The sequence below is a fragment of the Pyrus communis genome, chromosome 6, assembly GCF_963583255.1.
Source record: "Pyrus communis chromosome 6, drPyrComm1.1, whole genome shotgun sequence".
Taxonomy (NCBI): Eukaryota; Viridiplantae; Streptophyta; class Magnoliopsida; order Rosales; family Rosaceae; genus Pyrus; species Pyrus communis.
In genome coordinates, this window is record NC_084808.1 from 22,530,400 (window position 1) to 22,537,519 (window position 7,120).

The window sequence follows — 7,120 nt, forward strand, 5'->3', positions numbered from 1 at the left end:
TGTGGGTCAAAAAACCACAAAACATTCGATAAGTCACCACACAAACAAAACAAGAATTTAAGCAATTTCTTTCTGAAAAATACTGGGAAATTAAGGTTGTGTTGCAGATTACAGTGACCCATGCTCACCATGGCTGTAGGAATGCAACGAATCTGTACGACCTGACCGAGTCTTAAACACAAAACAGTGATTAGAAACATAAATTCCTCCTACATTAGTTTTCAATAAATCAACAAAAATGTTCTCATTAATGTAAGAGTTTGAAATATTATAGAGACAAATTATTAAGAGAACTCGTTTTGAATTAAGAGGTGGTTAAAACCTCTTAGGACTCTATAATAGGAGGAGTTTGCGTGTACGATAGTTCTATTGAGAACAAGAACTGTAAGGAACTGAGAGAAGTGAAGATTGAAACAACACCTCATTCATGATGAGTTCTTCAGCAGGTACGAACTGACATTAATTAGGATTTACTTCTGATCAGACGTTCTGATAGTAATTAAAGTATAGTTTAATGGCCTTATTGATTTCGATAGTTGCTTAGTGACATCTATATATATAACGCTTTTAATTAATTGTCACAAAAATATTAAGAAAAACAATCAAATATGTACCTTCTTCTTCCTGGAGAGTTCCTTAATTAAGAACCTCTTATCCTGGTGGAAAATGGCGTGAGATCCCATGGAAGAAAAGGTCCAGCGTGAGAGAAAAGAACCTGTCTCGATAGCCAAGGAGACTGCCTGTATACCACACAAGGATTCTTAATTAAACCTTAGGACGCTAGCTAGGTTGGCTAACCAAGCACCAGGATTCTTAAACCCTAGCTATCCTAGCAAGCTTGCTAGCTCTGCCTGTATATATATGTTGCATAGGCCTTTGGGAGGCTGCAGGCAAGTCATCCTTGGCTACAAAACACGGCTCTTTATCCTCATGTAGGACCTTTCTTCCCTCATCAGTCATCATATTATATAATTAAGCATATATCTATTCGTCTTGTCCAGTGCAAATGCTCCTGAGTGATGAGCCCTCTATTTATAGCCAATGAGCGTCTACTGCGGGATTCTCTTTTTTTTTTTTTTATTTATTTATTTATTTATTTTTTTATAGAAACACTGCAGGATTCATACATCACTATATCTATAGGTAAAAGTAGTATTCTGCATGATCCAACCTTCAAAGTTATACTGTCGTGGAATATATTCTCGTGGGGGGAAGGGGATTTGCATGGCCCAACGTAGGCCGCCCATGATGGGTCACGTATATCTCTCTATCTGTTGATGATATGCAGATAATGGGATTCATCATTATTTCATGCCTCCTAAAAATGCTCTCCCCATCAAGTTCCACTCATTATCTCCGAAATAAAAAAGCACGGCTCACATGTCACTCTGCTATTGCTCAGACTACGCACTCTGCCTGCCTCTTGGCCATTTCCAAAGGCGCATGGGAAATTGATGTCATGTAATTTTGTGTTTAGTTGTACATCTTAATTTTTTTATATAAACGATATTTTATATTGAATTTATCTAAATTATAATGAAGAAAACTTAAATTTACGTGTACAAGAGGAACGATGTACTCTAATCAACTTAACTAATTAACATGAGTCTGCCACGAATTAATTTTAGATAATTTTAACGAAAAGTTATCGATACTGTTCATTTTAACAAAAAATTACATTTTTACACTAAAAAGTCAATCATGTTACTATTCACTTGACCATTTATTTTGTCCTTATCATTAAAACTCAAAGTTTTCAAACCATTTTCATTAATTTTCCTTTAATTTTATGCATGCATATTTAACACTTTCTTTACCTTTTTAAATCTTCATTGTTCATGGTTGGAGCTTTTGAGTGAGAATGGCTTTGACCTTACTTTGAAGGGTTGGACTTAGGAGACGGGAATTTGAGATTATGAGGAACAAAATCTCGTTTTTTGGGGTTGCCAAGTTGATTCAAGTCCTAACATAAAATGTTGTTGGACTGAGTTACTTCTTCTTCCATTCTTTTTCTCTTCCACTATTTGGTCACATTATTCCAAATTCCGACATTTAGTGTCAACCCAAAGCACGAAGCCACATGTCCACCCCATGAAAATTCAACCAGTCCATGTCTTTCCACCAAAGCAAACATGAAAGCACATCTCAATACCCTAATCTTTTGTGGGGTTGCAGCAAAGGGGCATGTGCAATGTTGTGATTGGTTTTGAGGCATGAGAAGCTTTTTGACTTGTATAGGTGTCACCGTCACATATTTGATATACGAATCCTTTTTGAAGTTCTTCGGGATTTCAACGCTTAAAGCTGGAACACAAGCTAAGTATATATATACCAAGCTTCCTCTATAAAGAAAGAACCCCATAATTCACATGATGTTCGTCTTTTAATCTTTCTGGAAGTCCTTTCCATGGAATAAAAGAAAAGTACAGTTCATGGAGCCTTGACGTGTCAAGCATATATCTTGTTGGCGTTTACAAGGCCAACTTGATTAGTTGCATTTTGGTTTTTTTTTTTTAATTTTATTTTAATAATACTTGCATTCTCCTTAGGGAGGAATGTTTACAAATAATATATCTTTACTGCTGAAATTTCATAATCTTTATTTGAAGGTCATACTTACAAAAAAATTATTTAAAACAAAAATCGTTTAATCATCCAAATGTATCAAATAAATAGAAGGTTCATTACTAATATGTTTTTGGGTACCCACCAGTTAATTTATTTGATACATTTCACTAAGTAAATGATTTATGTTTCGAATAATCTTTCGTAAGGATGATCTTCAAACAAAGCTTAAAAAAGTGAACGGTCCATGCTATTAAATTTTTACGGTGATGAATGTTATTTACAAATGGAGAAACAGAGAAACACTTGTATGAGGCTTGACTTGCCACTGAACTTTTCTGAGTGGCATTATAATTCACTCAAAAAATCATCACGTGGCAAGTCCTAAATATAATCTTTTTCTATTCTTTTATATTTAAGATTCTCATAATCATTTTCCCTAATGATTAATATACATCAATCTAATGGCTATTTTTTTGTTCGTTTCCCCTTTTCTTCCCAAATATTCCCTCTAGTAGTCCCCTTTATGTTTTGCTGGACTCTTCACTTTCTTCTCAGTAAGGCGGCTTAAAGTGTACAGATACGCACACTTTGTTCAGTTGCTAATCATATCTCAACATATCAGGCTATCTGCTGCTATTGCTTTAAAATGTGCGGGCATGCCTGCCTTCTTTAACGTGCAGAGCTCTTGATCCAACCAAGAAAGAGGGAGGTTGGGACTAATGCGTAAGAACTATAGACAATACTATTAGACTAACATAATAATCCTAATACGCCTATATACATGGGTTATTCATGTTAAGGTCACATGATTAAATCAACTACTGTATAAAAAACGAAAAACGGTTCCAGTTCTTGATTGCTTCTCATTACAAAAGTTGGAGAAAGTGATTTTGTTTAGGGTGTAGAATTTTTTTTTTTTTTTGGAAGAAAAGCAGGAGAAAAAAAACATTGGAGAGAGAAAGAAGTGGGAGAGAGAAGAAAGTGAAAGAGTCCGGTGAAACAGAAACTGGAGGGAATATTTGGGAATTAAAAAGGGGGGAAATAAACAAAAAAAATAGCCATTAGATTATATTAATTAGGAGAAAAAATAATTATGAGAATTTTAAATATAACAGAATAGAAAAAGATTATATTTAAGACTTTTTACATGGTAATTTTTTAGTGGATTGTAGTGCCACTCAGCAAAATTCAGTGTCAAGTCAAGCTCGCACAATTTTTACTCGAAGAGATGAGCTTAACGTTTCATAAAAAGAATGCAAGTATTATTATTATTTTTTCTCTCCTGGATTTCCTTTTTGAGCCGAAGAATGGTGGGAGAAAAGCCATCGGTCACTATACATTTGGAATTACAAGTAAAACAATTAGCCGCTTATCAAGATCTATGGTGGGAGAAAAACCATCGTGATACTCACACTTCACTTAGAAGCTTCTTCTTTCCTTCTAAACTTTCTTTGATTGCGGCTTATCAAGATCTATTTTGTCGCCTAAATCATTTATGCCACATTTATGAAATTCGCCCAAAACTAGATTTTCTTCACTAACAAGCAAGTCTTCTCTACTTTCAAAATCTCCTGAGTACTACGACAATTGACATGATCACTAGACAAATCTCGTTAAATTTTGATTTCTTGAACCGATTTACCATAACATGTTCTTCAATCACAATTCACAATCACTTTCTCCTCCTTTGATTTTTTGTCTAAGGGCACTTGTTGCCTCATTGATTGCTAAAACAACCCAATTGACACTTGGGAGCGTTTCATGAAAAAGTACATAGCATATGTTTCTTCTCACAAAAAACTTCAAGTGCCTTTTAATTTATTAGTATTTTAACTTTTTATTATTATTAAATATTGTCAAAAGTGTTGGAAATTTTGAGTAGAAATTTCATTGTCCCACATTGGCCATTCCCAAAAGGTTTCCTCACTTTATAAGGCTTTGTCCCTTATAAATAGTGATTGGAGTCAGTGGCGAAGCCACGTAGGAGCAAGGAGGGGTGGCCGCCCCTCCGGTCGCCGAAAATCAACACTAAAATTGAGGAACCGCCCCTTTGGTTCGTCTTTGCTCGTCAGAGAATCTGGTTCTGCAGCGGCTGCACTACTCTGTGCGGGGCTGCTAGGGTTCTTTTTTTTTTTTAAGGTTTAAAATTAATTTGAAACGATGTCGTTTTACTGAATAAAAGCCTGAGACTTCGCTTCCTTCTTGGGTTGCAAACTTGGAAGCGTTTCCGTATCTTTCTATTTCTCAGACATTCCCTGCCTTCTTTCCTCTCTCTCTAGGATTGTTTACTTAGTCTATGACATTCTATCTGCATCCTAAATCAGTTGTGATCAAGCAGATCAGAATCCATTGGGGGCGGTGCAGACATTGCTTATTTTGTATTTTGTAATTTATGTTTTATTAATTTTTCCTTCAATTTGAATGAATACCAGACCCTTTCGTCTTCTTCTCTATAATCTAGTGTAATGAGAACTATCATGGAGTTTTAATTGTTTTGTGTTTTCGCATTATACACTGTCACATATGTAATGGATAAGGAACCTGAAAGTTGTATGGATCCTACTAATTCTTGTTCATTGTTTTGGCTAAAATGCAGTACATAATACATAATTAAAATGAAAAACATTTACTCTTTTATATTTCGCCCCTCCTCCTGGTAATTTCTGGCTTCGCCACTGATTGGAGTGATGGACCATAGAGAATGAAATTGGGTAATTAATATATAATTAATTATTAAAAGATGGGCCTTGGGCTCTGAAAATTAAATTCTTTAATTATTTATTTTTAATTAATTTTGAATTTAATTAATTAATTAATTTTTTATCAACAGACTCATCTTTTCAGATGAAGTCTGTTGAGATGAAAGAACGCAAAGCAAAGCACCCCTCTGTGAAAGATGACTTCCAACAGACGTACCTCATTCTCATACCTGTTGAGAACAGGTATAAACTTATTATATATACATTCATCTGCATGGTATTTAGAACACATAAAATATCAAATTCTTCTTATACAATCCTAAACCTTCTTATTGAGAGAACCACATAGAAACTCGCCAGAAGTCAGTTTTCCAATGCTGGAATTCTAACTTAGATCATTGAATCCTGGTGAGGCAAACATTCGTAGAACTACAAGCACTGAGTATGGACGAAATATCTGTTTCAAGAATATTGCGGTACGCAAGCCTCAATCTTTAATCTGTTTGTTCAATATTATTTCGCATTGTTAATACTCTGTTATTTATTTATTCGCATTTATTATTTATTAGCATATATAAAATTATCATTGATTGTTGATATTTATCCAACAAAAAAAACGTTCTTAATTACTTTAAAAGTACTTCTAAACAGAAGGGACGAGCTTTGGGCAAAACTTGTTGCATGCACCCCGTCAATGTAAGGTCATCTGTGTCTCTCACAAGCAATCATAGCACCAACACCTTTTTGCAGCATCGCTACTGGTTTGAGATTTCTTGATTTTGTATTTTTGCTCTAGCTTTCCAAGATAAACCCTTTCCTACGACCATCATCGACGATATTGTTACCATTTGTGTATTTCTCATCGTTGCTTGTTATTAAGCGAGGAGGAAAATCGGAACAAGCTGCGATCTTGAATACCACTTGACGCAGCACAAAGGAAAGGATTGTCAAATACAATAACATACACCACGAAAAGTGAGAAAATCTCAATTATTGTTTAATAATATGTAAATTGTCAAATACAATAACATAACTTTTGCTTATATAGCAATCAACTCCTATTCCAACCTAACGATTCTAAAACACACCAAACATTGTACCGAATTCTTACTAGGACACTACAAAAAATTTGGGCACTGCACGTAATAAATTATTTGTGCCCTTTGAGGCTAAAAGGCACCAACATATGTGCCCATAGACCAATGACAACAGTGCAACAACTATTATATTATGTGTGCCCTCTATAGGCGTGGCCTTTGACCATTGGGCACAATATGCAACAACCAGCCAAATTGAGTAAAAGAGCAAAGAATAAGTAAAAAAAACAAATAACCAGACAAGCACAAGCTAATAAATAAGTTTTTTGAAATCTAACCTGCTTATAATCAAGTAGTTTTCAGCTTTGATAATGTCTTTCGTGCTTCCACTCAGTAGGAAACTATACAACAATATGAAAAATCATTATAATTTATCAATTTATTATAAGTCAGAAGAGGAAAGGTAACTTATCAATTCTAATACAAAAAATAAAATAAAATAAAATAAAATTTGTCGTTACTCTCCAATGATTTGAATAAATTCATAATATCACCTAAACAAAAGGAATCACCAAAGGGAAATAATAATGCACTTAGTGTAGCATATACAGAAAAAATAAACTTTTATAATCCAATGCAACAGAGGAGAAAACATATGCCCTTAAAAGAATAAAATTTATCGGAAGATGAAAACCTAACCTGTTCTGGGATGGAAAAATCTGAATCTCAGCGTAGTCTCAAGGTGCACTGGCATCAATTTCCCCTCCATTTTCAATGCGCTTAAAATTGAACCCAAGTAGAGCAACCTGTATGGGA